Raw genomic sequence first — 17,188 nt, 5'->3', positions numbered from 1 at the left:
AGCCTCTGCCTCCAGGCTCTGCTCCCCGGCCAGGGTGGGGAGAGCGGGTGGGGGGCGAGGGAGTGCCGGGTACTCACCCGCAAACACCCAGAACCCTCTGATAACCGCTATTAACCAAAAACGCAGAGATTTTGAGGTTCTAGTGGCCCCCTCTGAGGATCTGGGGGAAAGGGGCGCCTCGTTTAGCCCCTCCCACCCCGCACAGATCCTGTGACTCCCCCTTGCTATTGTGAACAGCCCCGCAGAGCTGCAGGTCACAAAGGGGCCACGTCAGCCTCATGGCCGTCGTAATAACCGGTCCTGGGGCGGCGGAAGGGGGCGAGCAGGCAGGTGCGGCTGGTGCCCAGAGCCAGCCGCTGCCCCGCTTGGCGTGCTGCGCGGGTGCGCGGCGACCTCAGGCGGGTCTAGGCCAAAGGCGTGGGCCGGCAGCCGCTCAACAAGTGGGAAGCGGGGACTGCACCTGACTTGTGGTGGCCGCCTGGGAGCCCAGGGAGATGGGGAGCCGCGCCCCCCGGGCAACCCCGCCTGCGCCCCTCTGGCTGCTGCTGTTGATGGTGTTGAGCGCGGCGGGCAGACCTCACCATGTTCGGAGCGGGAGGGGCGCGTGGCTCCAGAATTCAGGGGATTTGGGAGCCTGCCAGCCTTCCTTGGGCCTCTATTTCGTCCTGGACAAGTAAGTTGCTGGGGGCGGGGAGGGGGAGGTGAGGGTCGTTGGAGCAGGTCCAAGCTCCACAGGGGGGTTCTGATTCCCCGCCTCCCTGGGTCCAGGGCCTGGGCCCTGTCTTGTGGGCACTGCCGGAGGTCCAGAGGTCAGGCACAAGAGAGAGAGACTGCTCCGGGAACACCTCGTTTCCCGAGGCAGAAGGATGCTCCAGACTTTTGTGTCCTGATACTTTTTCTTTGGAGGTTTCTACTGAGAAACAAACTAAGCTGCAAGGCAACCAAGATGTTCATCTGGGCTCTTGAATGGCAATTCAGGGAGCAAAGATTCAGGGAGCACCCCAAGTAGTGTTTGTTGTAGCACTTCCAAGCAAGGGTTTTCAAAGAAAAAGATGAGCACAAAAGTTGACTGTGGCCGGAGGATATTTGGATTTGGGCTTGTGTTAGGAGTTAGCTGAGTCCTTTCATTGCACTTTGCTTTTTGGTGTAGGGATGTCCCTGAGGTTTTGAGGAGCCTGTGCCTGAGGCTTTGCAGACTCCAGTGGTTTGTGACACCTGAGACCCGCCTAAGAGTCACCTCTGTGTGGCCTCCTGACTCCATTTGAAATCTCTTGGCTGTCAAAGTCTGTTTTTTTTTAGTTCTTTATAAGGAAGGGAACATAAGCCACCACAAAGTTTCTGAAGCTTCTGTCCCTCCTTTTAAGTGGCCTTCAAGTGGGCTGATCTTTAGTCTAGAAGACTTCTGTCTCTACAGGGTCCCAAAGAAGCAGATTCGTGGCTTTCTTTGGGTATTTTAAGTGTCGCTGGTGCTTGGAAAATCCTTTGCGTTGCTTCTTCTGGTGGCTTTGCTTCCTTCTTCACAGTCACTTTCAGGAGCAGCTGGCGTGCCTGCTTGTGGCCTTGGCCCCTGGGCTGTGGCTCAGGTGCCTCCTGGCCCCTGTGAGGTTGTCCTTGCAAAGAAGGAAAGGGAGGTGCAGGGTCAGCCTTGGAGAGATTGTCTTGCTTCTACCTTCAACTCTTCCTGTTGGGTTGACAATGAACTGTGCATTCATTGAAGAGTAATGGAAGTGCAACCAATGGTAATTCTGCTTGAGCACTTACAGTTTCACCACCCTGGAATGGAGAGGAGCAAAGGGGTATGTCCATCCAATTCCGGGTGGGAGGGGCAGGGACTACAGAGGGATCTAATGTTTTCAAGGTTCATCCTGTTGCAGCAGGTCTCAGAACTTCATTCCTCTTTATCACTGAAAAATATTTCATTGTGTATATACTACATTCTGTTATTAAATTTATGTGTTGATGCCACTTTGGTTCTTTCCAACATCTGGGTATTTTGAATATTGCTGTAATGAACAGGTTTAGGGGTATCTGCTGGAGACCCTGCTTTCACTTTCTTGGGTATATACCAAGGAGTTTAATAGTCAAATCGTATGGTAGTTCTATATTTAACTTTTTGAGGAAGTGCAATACTGCTTTCCACAATGGCTGCACCATTTTATGTTGCCACCAGCAACGCTTTGGTGTTCCAGTCTCTTCACATCCTTTCTAATAGTTATTATTTTCCATGTTGTAAATAATAACTATTCTTGTGGGTCAGGGGTGGTAGCCATTTTGGTTTTGATTTACATTTCCCTACTGGCTAATGATATAGAGGTTCTTTTTTTTTTTTAAGATTTATTTATTTATTTATTTCTCTTCCCTTCCCCCCCACCCTGGTTGTCTGTTTTCTGTGTCTATTTGCTGTGTCTTCTTCTTTGTCCACTTCTGTTGTTGTCAGCAGCATGAGAATTTGTGTTTCTTTTTGTTGCATCATCTTGTGTCAGCTTTCCGTGTGTGTGGCACCATTCTTGGGCAGGCTGCATTTTCTTTCTCACTGGGCAGCTCTCCTTATGGGGCACACTCCTTGCGTGTGGGGCTCCCCTATGTGGGGGACACCCCTGCGTGGCATGGCACTCCTTGTGCACATCAGCACTGTGCATGGGCCAGCTCCACACGGGTCAAGGAGGCCCGGGGTTTGAACCACGGACCTCCCATGTGGTAGACAGATGCCCTAACCACTGGGCCAAGTCTGTTTCCCTAGAGGTTCTTTTCATGTGCTTATTTTTCATTTGTGTATCTTCTTTGATAAGTTCAAGCATTGCCTAGAATTTGACTGGGTTATGTTTCTGTTGTTGCATTGTAAAAATTCCTTTATATTTTAGACATTAAGCCCTTGTTAGATGTATGATTTGCAACTATTTTCCCCCTTTTTGTTAAATGCCGTTTCAGTTTTTTTGATAATGTCCTTAATGAATGAACAAAAGTTTTAATTTTCATGGAATGGAACTTATCTCTTGTTTCTTTTGTTGTTCATACTTTGATATCCTGTCTATGACCCCAGAGCCAAATGGTGTATCATGAAGATTGGCCTTTATGTTCTCTTCTAAGTGTTTTGTGTTTTGTCTTTAGCCATTATAATTAGGCCCGTCATCCAATCTGAGCTAATTTTTGAATATGGTATGAGGTAGGAGTCCAGCTTCACTCTTTTCCAAGGGGTTATCCAGGTTTTTAACATCATTTGTTAGAGTCTAATCTTTCCCATTTGCATGTAATTGACACTTTTGAATGAAATCAATTGTCTATTTATGTTTGGGGATATTTCTACACTTTAAATTCTATGCCAGTGGTCTAATTATTCTTATGCCAGTACCACACTGTTTTGATTACTGTAATTTTGTATTATATTTAAATTTTGAAAGTGTTACTCTTCCAACTTTATTCTTCTCTTTCAAAGTTGTTTTGCTATCTGGGCTCCCATATAGTTGCATGTGAATTTGAGGATCAGCTTTTCAATTTCTGCAAAAATGACTGCTGAAATTTGACAGCCATTGTGTTGAAACCATAGATCACCTTGGGCAGAATTGACATTTTAGCAATATTAACTCTTACAATACATGAACACAGGCTATGTTATGCCATGTTTTTATGCCTTCTTTAATGTCTTTCAAAAGTATTTTGTAGTTTTCACTATAAACGTTTTCACATCCTTGATTAAATTTATTCCTGGATATTTTATTCATTTGTATGGTATCATAAGTGGAATTGTTTTCCTATTTTCTTGTTTAGATTGTTCATTGTTAGTGCATAAAGACATAATTGATTTTTACATGTTATCTTGTACCCATTGCTGAATTTGTTAATTCTAGTAGTTTTCTTGAGTATTCTTTTGGATTTTCTATTTAAAAGATATCTGCAAATAGAACTAGGTCTACTTTCCAATTTGGATGAAATTTATTTCTTCCTCTTTCTTAATTTCTCTGCCTAGAACTTCTAGTACAAAATTGAATAACATGATGAAAATGTGCAGCCTTATCTTGTTCCTGATCTTAAGGGGAAAGCTTTTCAGTTTTCATCATGGAGCAAGATGTAAGATGTGGATTTTTCATAATTGGACTTTATCATAATGAAGTTCCCTTCTATTCCTAGTGTTCTAAGTGTTTTTATCAAGAAAAGTGTGCTGGGATTTTTCAAATGTGTTTTCTGCATCCATTTAGATGATCATATTTTTGTTTCCTTCATTCTATTTATGGGGTGTATTATATGGATTGATTTTCATATATTGAACGATTCTTGAATATTGGAATATATAACACTTGGCCATGGGGTACAATCTTTGTCACATGCTGTTGGGTTCACTTTGCTGGTATTTTGTTAAGGTTTTTGGCATCAATATTCAAAAGGGAAATTGGTCTGAAATTTTCTTTCCTTATGATAACTTTTTCAGCTTTCGTATCGGGATAATGATGGCCTTATAGAATGAATTAGGAAGTATTCCTTCTTCTTTAAAGCATTGGAAGGATTAAAGAAGGATTGGTATTATTTTCTGCTTGAAATGTTGGTAGAGTTCACTATTGAAGCCTTCTGTTCCTGGACTTTTTTTTTTTTTTTGATGGGAGGTTCCATTTGTTTATTGTGTATAACAAAATATCTTTAAGATTTTCTATTTCTTTTTTTAGTCAGTTTAGGCAATTGGTATGTTTTTAAGAATTTTTCTAATTCATCTAGATTAATTCGTTGGTATAATATTTTTAGAGTATTCTCTTATAATCCTTTTTATTTCTATAAAGTCAGTAGTGATGTCACTATTTTATTTTTGATTTAGTTATTTGTATCTTTTTTCTTTGACAATAAAGTTCAGTCCATTTTGTCATATTTTCAAAGAACTAATTTTATTTGTGCTGATTCCCCCAATTGTTTTTCCATTCTCCATTTCACTAATCTCTGGATTAATCTTTAAATTATTTTCTTCCTTCTGCTAACTTTGAATTTACATTGCTTTCTTTCCAGTTCATCAGGATGTAACATCAAGTTATTGGTTTGAGATTTTTCTTTTCTTTTTTATAAAGGAATTCATAGCTATAAAGTTCCTGCTCAGCACTGCCTTCATTGCATCCCATACATTTAGGTATGTTGTCCTTTCTTTCATTCTTTCTAAGTATTTTCTGATTATCTTTGTGATTTCTTTTTCAACCCATTGGTTTTGAAGAGTTTGTAGCTTAATTTCCACATATATTTTTCCAGTGATCCTTCTGTTATTGACTTCTAGCTTCACTCCATTGTGCTCCAAGAAGTTACTTTTTTGCAACTTTTAAAATTTACTGTGACATGTCCTCTGCCCTAACATATGTTCTCCCTATAGAGTGATCCATGTGCACTTAAGGGAAGTATGTATTCTATGTCATTGTGTAATTGTTCTATATATGTGTATTAGATCTAAGTAGTTTATGGTACTGTTTAAATCCATTTCTATGTTGATTTTCTGTCTCAGTGTTCTATCTAGTATTGAAAATGGTGTGTTGAAACTCACTATTATTATAGAGCAGTCTACTTCTCTTTTCAACTCTTCCTAGGTTTTTCTCATGTATTTGGGGGCCCTGTTGCTGGGTGCACATATGTTTATAATTGTTACATCTCCTTGTTGAATTTGCCTTTTTTATCAATATATAACAGCTATTTTGCCTCTTGTAAGAGTGTTTGACTTACCACCTATTTTATCTGATATGAGTATATCCATCTTAGCTCTCTTTGGGTTATAATTTGCTTGGGGCATTCTTTTCCATCTTTTGACTTTCAACCTGTTTGTGTCTTTGTATTAAAATAAGTCTCTTAAAACAGCTTATAGTTAGAGCATACTTCTTTATTCCATCTACCAATCTCTACCTTCTTGTTGAAGTGTTTAATCCATTTATACTTAAGGTAATTATTTAAAAGGAAAGACTTCTAACAATTTGCAACTCTCTTTTCATATGAATTTTAGGGAATGATTTCTTGCAGACAGCAACCTTTTTATACCCTGAAGTAATGGCCCCATCTAGACTGGATAGGAAGTTCCCATCTCTTGCCCTCCAATCCCACTCCCCAGAGGCAACAGCTTTAAAATCATCTATCTTTTTCTTATGAGTCTTTTTGCACATTTTGCTAATAACATGGTTGTACTGACTGCAGTTCCTTGTTAAAGTTTATATATTACCTCTTGACTTAGTATGGAGAAATACATTTATTTTCTTATACCTTTGTTCCCCTTCACAATTTTGCCCCCAATACTTCCATTCTCTCAAAAGAGTTCAACCATTTTCTGTTACCTATTTACTGCTTACATTGCCATTGCAAAACAAATATTCTTTACAGCTGAGCTATGTATTCTAGTGTTTTTTAATTTCTTAATTATTACTAATGTTTATTTATCTTTTTACTTCAGGGGGTCTCTTAGTTTCCCATGTTTTCTGCTTATGTAGAAGCTTCCCATTTATAAAGCTAGCTTCTTAAGTTTTTCATAGATAGTCTCTTTGTATCTTATCCCACTCCCCGTATGCTCCCTACATTCCCTGTTTCTTCTGAATTTTTCTGGTTGTTGCTGTAGTTGCTGATATTTTGGTCAAAAATCATAAGAGTGGAGGTGTTCCTCAAGGGTCTGATGATTTTTGTTTATCCGTTCTCATCTAAGAGTGGGGCACAAAACATAATTGCAACTCTTCATGCTAGAAGGCCTTTGCATTTTTTGCTCTTCTACACTGTCTTTCTCAAGACTTTCGGTATCCTGTGATCTATTTCATCGACCATAAGCCCTTGCTCTCTTCTTTGTTCTGGAGTCTAGACCCTCCTTCCAAATCACTTCAAACTGGAAACTTCCCTAGATGGTGTGTGTGCGTTGATGACTCTTAGTTCCCATAAATCATATCATTGTAATTCTTAGTTCCTTTTCAGTTAGGGCAAAAAGAAAGGAGTAGAGAAAAGGGAAGTTGAGAGTGTTAGCGTTAGCTAGGAAAATGAGCAGAATTGCACTTTATCCCAGGAGCTGCCAATTGTATAATCTGTATTGTGGGTGGATTTTCAGAACCTAGTGCTTTTCTATCTAGCACTTTTTAGATGCTGGGGTAAGACTGAGGCAGTTTGTGCATCCTACCATGAGCAGAACAGGTACATATTGGATTCCTATTCATGTTAGCTACGGAAAGTGTGGCAGATAACTTGACCTGCCTGAGCTACAGTTATCTCATCTGCAAAATGAGAGGAATGCTGGGGTCATGGGGTCGTCCTGGAATTGGAAATCATGCATGTACAGTGCCTGGGACATAAGCTCCCCAAAAACGAGAGTTCTGATGTCATGAGAAACATCTGACCTTAGTTTCCTCCTTGTTTGCTGACAGTTTTAGATGCAGCCTAGAAGAGGCAGTAAGGAGGCTGGGGAAGAGAAGCTGCTGTTGGGTGTATGGCAACACATATAAACAGGACATTGTGATGGTTATAGTTTCCTCATTGCTAGAGCAAATACCATGCAATGGGTTGGCTTAAACAATGAATATTTATTGGCTTGTGGTTTGGGGGCTGAGAGAAATCAAGGACTCATCAAGGTGATGCTTACTTCCCAAAATCTGGCATTTTGGGGCTGGCTGCTTATGATCATAGGTTCTGGGCTTCTCTCACCCGTGGCAACGTACATAACAGCCTCTCCTGGTCTTTCATTCTCTTCTGGGTTCTGTTGATTTCTAGCTTCTGCCTGCTTCTTTTGTGTGTGTTTTTGTCTGTGACCTTACTATAAGGTCTTCAGTCATAGGATTAAGACCCATCCTGGGCAATGCCTTATTGGAAGCAACTTCATCGAAAGGTCCTACTTGCAAGGTTCTCTCACTCAGAGGACTGGATTAAGTTTAAGAACATGTTTTGTGGGATACATAGCTCCAAACCACCAGAAGCATGCACGTTTGTGGGTACAGAGAAGAAGGGCCTTGCAGTGTATTGGTCCTTCTGATGCATGGCTTAGGAGAGACTTGAGCGGTCACAGATCCAAGGAGAGAGCCCAGCAGGGAATGAGGAGGCCTGGGACCAGCCTTGCCCCCATGACATACCTTGTGCAGGCCCTTAGCCTAATCATGTGACATGTGCACCTCCCATTATCCTCCATAACCTGGACCTATGCCCATCTACAGGATGCTGTGCGGGTCAACAGATCTGTGGGCTTGCAGAGACCTTGAACCCTGGTAGGTCAGCAGATGTGAGTGGCTTCCCAACTGCTCTCCAAGGCTGTGTCCGGGAGGGAGGCGCCTGTTAGAGAGGCTGCTGGAATTGGGGGACAGGTAGAAACTCTGCTTGCCTGACAGGGCACCTCGTGCCCCTGACCCATGCCCTCTTGTCCTCAGGTCGACATTTGTGGGGAAAAACTGGAAGAGCATTTGCAACTTTGTTGCCCACATCACGAATAAATTAAAGAAGTAAGGCTTCTCCGAGCTGAAGGTCCCTTGGGCCGTGGGAGCTCGGCCCCAGCCAGGCAGAGCAGACATCCCTTGGAGCCTCCAGGGGCCTGCACGTCCCTCAGGTGGGAGCCCCGAGCCCAGTGCTCTGAGCCAGAGCAGAGGACACATGGACAGATGCCAGTGGATGCCCCCTGTGGTGGCCGTGGGGTGGTGCCAAGGGTGGGGGGGAGCTCAGTAAAGACCATCCATGGCCAAGACAGGGAGGTGGTGACCAGCTCCCCAGAGGGGGCGAATTGGTGGAGGAGGGAGGAGGGGAGATGGGGGAGGGGAAGGAGGGACAGAGCTGCAAGAATATCACAGTAGAAGGGAGACGCCTCAGAGATGCGAGTGCAGGTCTTGATGTCACTGCAGGTGTGTGCAGGTGTGCACAGGTGTGCGGAGGTGTGCACGTGTGTCATCTGGGGTGTTGGGCTCTAGGGGTGGGCAGAATGCCATCCTGGCACCTGCTCTTGTGCGAAGCCTCCAAGTCCTTCACTCAAGTTGTTGGCACTGCCTGGTGGGGAGTGGGCCCCAATGTGAGACGCGGTGGGGAGGGGGCAGCTGGGCTGTGGCCCGGCCTGGCTGCCTGGGCTTGCGGCTTCCAGCTGTGAGCAGCCTCTCACAAGTGGGCACTTCCTTGCAGCCCAAAAATGCGGATCTGCTTTATAACATTCGACTCTTGGGGCTACGTGTCCATGGACCTCACGTCAGATGAGTAAAACCCCCGGATGCCCCCGGCGGACCCGGAGGCTCTGCAGGGCAGCGAGGAGTGAGCCCCAGTGCCAGGCGGGATGATGGGGGCAGTTAGGGTGCTGGAGCGAAGGGTCCGGGAAAGCCAGAGTGGGTCAAAAGGAGGAGCCGAATGGCAGGGTCCCGCAGGCATGGGGTGGGCACAGTTGGGGGCACGCAGTGGCCTGAATGGAGTCACAATGCCTGGTGGTGGGGCTGGCGAAGTGCCTGGTGGCTGCAGGGTCCAGGCACTTGGAGACGCCAGTGCCGGGGCCCCATGCCGAGTGGGGAGCCCAAAGGAGACCTGGGGACATGTCAGCCTGTGGCTGGTGCCTGCAGGTGGAGCAGAGCAGTCTGCCCTCACCTTGGAGAGAAGCCAGTGCAGCAGGGGAAGCAGGAGGCAGCACCCAAGGGGGGGTGCTGGGGGGAGACAGGCCTCCCCATGGTGCTCCAGGAGGAGCTGCAAGGGCTGATGCTCTGGGCAGGGGTGAGAGCATGGAGGAGGAGTGGGTGTCATGGGGGTTTGGAGGTGGGAGGAAGCAAGTCTTGGAAGGCCCCTGGGTGGGGCCATGGTGTCCAGGGGGAGCTGGCTTGCAGCAGGAAGGCCCATCGCAGGCAGGGAGGCTGCGGGAGCCGTGCAGGAGGGACACGTCCAGGGAGCCCCAAGTCCTCAAGCAGCAGCCCTGGGGGCGCGTGGCCTGCAGCAGAGCTGGGGCGGCCTGGGACTGGTGCTCCCACAGGTGTTCCCTGCCTGAGCTGAGGAGGGGTGGAGCAGAGGGGCGGGGTGGGGCCTGAAGGGGACCTGGGCCTGGGAACAGAGGGAGCCTGAACTCCTGGGGGGGTGTGGAGAGCGTGTGGCCATGGGTGGTGGGTGCAGGGTCATGGAGGGTCTGCTGTGGGGGCAGAGGCCAGAGCACAGGGACTGGGTGGCCCCAGCTGGGCTGTCAGGAGAGTGAGACCTGGGAGGGGGGTTCCCAGGGGAAGAGGCACCTGCAGGAGGAGGGGCTTGCCCAGGGAGGCGGAGCTGCACACCAGCCTCCAGGGGTCCCAGCCCCACCTCCTGGGCTGGGCGGGCCTGTGAGGCCGCCCCCACTGCCCCGCACTCTGCTCACAGCCCACGCTCCTCCCAGCTTTTGGCCTTTCTCCCGCAGCAGCCCAGGAACCCTCTCAGGCCTCTTTGCTGCTTCCTCTAGCACTGACACAAGCATCTAGTGGCACTGAGCCCACTCCCCCCTCCACAGGGGGCTGCCGAACAGAGGACGAGGTGGGCAGTGGAGAAGCAGGATGAGCTTTCCCAAACTCAGCCTCCAATGGGCCACCTGCCGGGGGTCCCCCAGGAGTTCCACGGAAACACTGGTCCCTCGTGAGTGCTGCCTCGCAGCTGCACATGCAGGGATGCCCCCACTGTGGAGTGGACTGTCAGAGGCAGGGCCCCTAGGGCTGGGTGCTGGGTGCTGTGGGTCAGGGATGCACCCAGCAAGCCAGGCCGAGCCCCTGGGGACAGCGGAACCCTATCTGCGTGTGAGATGCACCCGCGCCCTTGCACATCCACGCAGAGTGATGGGGGGAGGGCCACGCCCACCTCCACAGCCTTTTCCATGTTGCATTTCAGAGAATATCTTCAACAAGGTCTTTGGAGACTCTAAGTTGAGCATATTCTAGTGACGTTTTCCTACGTGAATGAAGGACTAGAGAAGGTACAGCTGCTGGAGCCTGGGGAGTTCATCCCACCTGCTCGCATTCTTGGAGAGCTCCTTGTTCATCTAACCCCCTTGTCCCAACATTTCCTTCATTTTGGAAGCAAATATGATGATTAGAAAAGCCACCACTGGAGGTAAGCCCCCTCCTGCCCACAGTGGTCTCAGGGGCTGAGGGCAAAGCCGCGCTTGGGCATCAGCGCATTCAGGTCCCGATCCCTCCCCCACGTTCTATCTCTGAGTTGGAGAAAGTTCCTTACGGTCTCCGACTTACAGATTCCTCCCCTGGACAAGGAGGCTAAGGTAATACCCACCTCGCCTTTATGAGAACTAAGGTACCTGCCTGCACCTTTGGTCTTGAGAGGCTGCAGGTGTTTGCAGGTGAGGCCACTTCCCTCTCTGAACTGCACTTGGGAAAAGAAAAGGAAGCAACCGAGGGCCCTGCACAGACGTAGGATTTGGTTTATGAATCTTCTCGATTGCTGCCCTTTGCTGCCCGCTGTGCCCTCTGAGCTGCACGCTCTCTTTCAGCTCTTCTTCCTTCCACCCTGTGCCTCCCTCCCTGATGGTGTTGGATGCTGTCCTCAGACCAGGACTGACATCCTTCCAGGCTTTCCAGGGGGCTGCACTGGGTTTTGCAGAGCCCTTGGCTGGGCGCATGGTCCCCCATCAAGGGCCTTGGCCAGGGGTCCTGGGGCCCAGGACACTGGCAGGTACCCCCAGGCCAGCCCGGCTCAGGGAGCCCTTACCCTGAACCTGCAGCTCACCCATTAAAGCAGGTCAGCCTGTGGTCTCCCTGCTCTTCTGGAGCCTTGCACCTGTCAGGTGCATGAGCTGGGTTTCCCTTCCTGGCACAGGTGGTACCATCTGGCGGGGGAAGGTGGGGCAGCCAGGCAGGAGGGGCCCTGAGGTGGGCTCAGTCTCCTGTCTGCCAGGTGGGTCCTGGGCTCAGGCCCTTCTCTGCTGAAAGCCTGCAGAGTAGGGTGGCCGGCACATGCGCCTCCTGTGAGCTGCCCATGCCTTGCCTGCAAGGACTTGGTGTGGGGCACTGGGCCGTGTCCCAGCATGGGCAGCCCTGAAGTTCTGCCACCATGGCTCCCTGGTACACCCCAGGTGCCATTCCCACCTGGCCCCTCTTTGCTTGTCCTCCTGGTAGGAAGGTCACCAGAGTGGTCTATGCTTTGACGGCTGCAAAAATACCTGAAGGGGCAGACTGGATGGCTGTGGAGGAAGTGAGTCCAATCCATCATTACAGCCATTATCCTGCACTGGTTCTGGGGAATTCTACTCAACGCCTTCTTTCTCTTAGGCTCAAAAGGCTCCGAAGATGGGAGCGACCGTTTTCACCATTGGTGCAAATGAGTTTGAGCAAAAACAGGTAAGTGAGAACAGGTAATTCAGGGGCCGCCCTTGAGCCTGGTTGTGGGCAGGTGTCAGAGGCTGCTTTCCCTGGGCAGCCCAGGGATGCCAACCTAACCCCCCCAGAAATTCCCATCACCTTGGAATCCTTCCCTTCTTGGTCCCTAAGTCACCAATGCCCACTGAGCTAGCCATTTCCCTTTTTATTCTCACAGCCACTATAAGCTACGTTTAGGCTCTTATCAAAGGCTGGAATTTTGGAAGCCTCCTGCTTCTTTGCCTTATACAGCAAGGCTAATCTTCCTCAAACACTTTTTTTTTTTAAAAGATTGATTGATTTATTTAATTCCCCTCCCCTCCCCCAGTTTTCTGTTCTCTGTGTCTTTTTGCTGCATCTTGTTTCTTTTTCTACTTCTGTTGTCGTCAGCAGCACGGAAGTGTGGGCAGCTCCATTCCTGGGCAGGTTGCACTTTCTTTCACGCTGGGCGGCTCTCCTTACAGGTGCACTCCTTGTGCATGGGGCTCCCCTACATGGGGGACACCCCTGTGTGGCATGGCAGTCCTTGCGCTCATCAGCACTGTGCATGGGCCAGCTCCACATGGGTCAAGGAAGCCCGGGGTTTGAACCGTGGACCTCCCATGTGGTAGATGGATGCCCTATCCACTGGGCCAAGTCTGTTTCCCCATTATCATTGTAATTCTTAGTTCATTTTCACTCAGGGCAAAAAGAAAGGAGTAGAGAAAAGGGAAGTTGAGAGTGTTAGCGTTAGCTAGGAAAATGAGCAGAATTGCACTTTATCCCAGGAGCTGCCAATTGTATAATCTGTATTGTGGATGGCTTTTCAGAACCTTGTGCTTTTCTATCTAGCAGTGTTTAGATGCTGGGGTAAGATTGAGGCAGTTTGTGCCTCCTACCATGAGCAGAACAGGTACATATTGGGTTCATATCCATGTTAACTATGGAAAGTGTGGCAGATGACTTGACCTGCCTGAGCTACAGTTATCTCATCTGCAAAATGAGAGGAATTCTGGGGTCATGGGGTCGTCCTGGAATTGGAAACCATGCATGTACAGTGCCTGGGACATAAGCTCCCCAAAAATGAGAGTTCTGATGTCATGAGAAACATCTGACCTTAGTTTCCTCCTTGTTTGCTGACAGTTTTAGATGCAGCCTAGAAGAGGCAGTAAGGAGGCTGGGGAAGAGAAGCTGCTGTTGGGTGTATGGCAACACATATAAACAGGACATTGTGATGGTTATAGTTTCCTCATTGCTAGAGCAAATACCATGCAATGGGTTGGCTTAAACAATGAATATTTATTGGCTTGTGGTTTGGGGGCTGAGAGAAATCAAGGCCTCATCAAGGTGATGCTTTCTTCCCCAAATCTGGCATTTTGGGGCTGGCTGCTTATGATCATAGGTTCTGGGCTTCTCTCACCCGTGGCAACATACATAACAGCCTCTCCTGGTCTTTCATTCTCTTCTGGGTTCTGTTGATTTCTAGCTTCTGCCCGCTTCTTTTGTGTGTGTTTTTGTCTGTGACCTTACTATAAAGTCTTCAGTCATAGGATTAAGACTCATCCTGGGCAATGCCTTATTGGAAGCAACTTCATCAAAAGGTCCTATTTGCAAGGTTCTCTCACTCAGAGGACTGGATTAAGTTTCAGAACATGTTTTGTGGGATACATAGCTCCAAACCACCAGAAGCGTGCACGTTTGTGGGTACGGAGAAGAAGGGCCTTGCAGTGTATTGGTCTTTCTGATGCATGGCTTAGGAGAGACTTGAGTGGTCACAGATCCAAGGAGAGAGTCCAGCAGGGAATGAGGAGGCCTGGGACCAGCCTTGCCCCCATGACATACCTTGTGCAGGCCCTTAATCATGTGACCTGTGCACCTCCCATTATGCTCCATAACCTGGACCTATGCCCATCTACATGATGCTGTGCAGGTCAACAGATCTGTGGGCTTGCAGAGACCTTGAACCCTGGTAGGTCAGCAGATGTGAGTGACTTCCCAACTGGCCAGTAAGGGCCCTGAGTCTCAGCCTCCTTCAACCTCCTCACTCTCCTTCCAGGCACTGAATACAACCTGGAGAAGCTTCTCCATTTGCTCAGTGGGAGAAAGGGTTTGAAAGTGGGGGCTCCCCCTGCTCATCCCCCTGGCAGTGACAGCTGGAGGAGGACTACCATGCCAGGCCTGGCTCCAATCTTCAGGTGGCTAAGAAAGAAGGGAGACAGGAAGGTCCAATCTGCCCTCCTTCTTCTGAGATGAGGGTTCTGTAGGGAATTCTTCCATAAGAAGGAAGTTGGGCAGAGTCTGAACCCCAAGAATGCGGGGGTCTAGCATGTCCTCATTAGGCCCATGTGAACTTTAGAGCTGGGCTATGGCCCCCAAGGGGCTTTGGATTGGAGTAATGCCAAAAAGCCCCCTCCCCCACTCAATCAGAGAGGAGCAGACAACGGGAATGGCCATTGCCAAGGGGCGGTGGACCTAGGGGATAAGGACCTTCAGAATCCACTGGGGCTTTGCGGCCAATCCATCGCCCCCATTCCTGGCCCTCTCGGCCCCGTCCAGGGTGCACACCTCCGTCTGCCTGGGGCTGACTTGGCTTCAGCACTGGAAGGTCCCAGTCCAGGAAGCTCCTCTGACCTGGGCAAATGGGCTGGGGGCGCCCCCCTGCCCTGCTCACCAGATGCGCGGTGGAGCCTGAGGGCTACTGCTCTCCAAGGCTGTGTCCAGGAGGGAGGCACCTGTTAGGCTGCTGGATTTGGGGAACAGGTAGAAACTCTGCTTGCCCGACAGGGCACCTTATCCCCCTGACCCATGCCCTCTTGTCCTCAGGTCAACCTTTGTGGGGAAAAGCTGGAAGAGCATTTACAGCTTTGTTCCCGACATCATGAATAAATTAAAGAAGTAAGGCTTCTCTGAGCTGTGGGCCCCTTGGGCTGTGGGAGTTCGACCCTGGCCAGAGCACACATCCCTTGGAGCCTCCAGGGGCCTGCACGTCCCTCGGGTGGGAGCCCCAAGCCCAGGGCTCTGAGCCAGAGCAGAGGACACATGGACAGATGCCAGTGGATGCCCCCTGTGGTGGCTGAGGGGTGGTGCCAAAGGTGTGGTCCCTCGTGAGTGCTGCCTCGCAGCTGCACATGCAGGGATGCCCCCACTGTGGAGTGGACGGTCAGAGGCAGGGCCCCTGGGGCTGGGTGCTGGGTGCTGTGGGTCAGGGATGCACCCAGCAAGCCAGGCCGAGCCCCTGGGGACAGCGGAACCCTGTCTGTGTGTGAGATGCACCCGCGTCCTTGCACGTCCATGCAGAGTGATGGGGGGAGGGCCACGCCCACCTCCACTGCCTTTTCCATGTTGCATTTCAGAGAATTTCTTCAACAAGGTCTTCGGAGACTCTAAGTTGAGCATATTCTAGTGACGTTTTCCTATGTGAATGAAGGACTAGAGAAGGTACAGCTGCTGGAGCCTGGAGAGTTCATCCCACCTGCTCGCATTCTTGGAGAGCTCCTTGTTCATCTAACCCCCTTGTCCCAACATTTCCTTCATTTTGGAAGCAAATATGATGATTAGAAAAGCCACCACTGGAGGTAAGCCCCCTCCTGCCCACAGTGGTCTCAGGGGCTGAGGGCAAAGCCGGGCTTGGGCATCAGCGCGTTCGGGTCCCGATCCCTCCCCCACGTTCTATCTCTGAGTTCGAGAAAGTTCCTTACGGTCCTCGACTTACAGATTCCTCCCCTGGACAAGGAGGCTAAGGTAATACCCACCTCACCTTTATGAGAACTAAGGTACCTGCCTGCACCTTTGGTCCTGAGAGGCTGCAGGTGTGTGCAGGTGAGGCCACTTCCCTCTCTGAACTGCACTTGGGAAAAGAAAAGGAAACAACCGAGGGCCCTGCACAGACGTAGGATTTGGTTTATGAATCTTCTCGATTGCTGTCCTTTGCTGCCCGCTGTGCCCTCTGCGCTGCACGCTCACTTTCAGCTCTTCTTCCTTCCACCCTGTGCCTCCCTCCCTGATGGTGTTGGGTGCTGTCCTCAGACCAGGACTGACATCCTTCCAGGCTTTCCAGGGGGCTGCACTGGGTTTTGCAGAGCCCTTGGCTGGGTGCATGGTCCCCCATCAAGGGCCTTGGCCAGGGGCCCTGGGTCCCAGGACACTGGCAGGTACCCCCAGGCCAGCCCGGCTCAGGAAGCCCTTACCCTGAACCTGCAGCCCACCCATTACAGCAGGTCAGCCTGTGGTCTCCCTGCTCTTCTGGAGTCTTGCACCTGTCAGGTGCATGAGCTGGGTTTCCCTTCCTGGCACAGGTGGTACCATCTGGTGTGGGAGGGTGGGGCAGCCAGGCAGGAGGGGCCCTGAGGTGGGCTCAGTCTCCTGTCTGCCAGGTGGGTCCTGGGCTCAGGCCCTTCTCTGCTGAAAGCCTGCAGAGTAGGGTGGCCGGCACATGCGCCTCCTGTGAGCTGCCCATGCCTTGCCTGCAAGGACTTGGTGTGGGGCACTGGGCCATGTCCCAGCATGGGCAGCCCTGAAGTTCTGCCACCATGGCTCCCTGGTACACCCCAGGTGCCATTCCCACCTGGCCCCTCTTTGCTTGTCCTCCTGGTAGGAAGGTCACCAGAGTGGTCTATGCTTTGACGGCTGCAAAAATACCTGAAGGGGCAGACTGGATGGCTGTGGAGGAAGTGAGTCCAATCCATCATTACAGCCATTATCCTGCACTGGTTCTGGGGAATTCTACTCAACGCCTTCTTTCTCTTAGGCTCAAAAGGCTCCGAAGATGGGAGCGACCGTTTTCACCATTGGTGCAAATGAGTTTGAGCAAAAACAGGTAAGTGAGAACAGGTAATTCAGGGGCCGCCCTTGAGCCTGGTTGTGGGCAGGTGTCAGAGGCTGCTTTCCCTGGGCAGCCCAGGGATGCCAACCTAACCCCCCCAGAAATTCCCATCACCTTGGAATCCTTCCCTTCTTGG

At 49.7% G+C, this 17,188-nt stretch overlaps 1 long non-coding RNA gene across 8 annotated transcripts in view; it reads left to right on the top strand.

Annotated features, from left to right (window-relative positions):
* The first annotated feature begins 464 nt into the window (after positions 1-464).
* The window catches only part of LOC111762511 (uncharacterized), a 57,413-nt gene continuing 40,689 nt past the window's right edge, over positions 465-17,188 (top strand). For 5 of the 8 annotated variants that reach the window (XR_009186188.2, XR_009186186.2, XR_009186181.2 and 2 more), the window contains exons 1-9: positions 7,557-8,177; positions 8,337-8,512; positions 9,073-10,992; positions 12,012-12,087; positions 12,165-12,233; positions 15,054-15,125; positions 15,584-15,805; positions 16,825-16,900; positions 16,978-17,046. This is a non-coding gene — a long non-coding RNA (uncharacterized lncRNA). Of the gene's footprint in view, positions 674-7,556; positions 8,178-8,336; positions 8,513-9,072; positions 10,993-12,011; positions 12,088-12,164; positions 12,234-14,286; positions 14,426-15,053; positions 15,126-15,583; positions 15,806-16,824; positions 16,901-16,977; positions 17,047-17,188 lie in introns of those variants that run through there. The other 3 variants (XR_009186184.2, XR_009186185.2, XR_009186187.2) reach the window with 3 other exon arrangements.

This window comes from Dasypus novemcinctus, chromosome 6 (genome assembly GCF_030445035.2).
Source record: "Dasypus novemcinctus isolate mDasNov1 chromosome 6, mDasNov1.1.hap2, whole genome shotgun sequence".
NCBI classification, from domain to species: Eukaryota; Metazoa; Chordata; class Mammalia; order Cingulata; family Dasypodidae; genus Dasypus; species Dasypus novemcinctus.
This window is presented reverse-complemented; position numbering and strand designations above follow the sequence as displayed.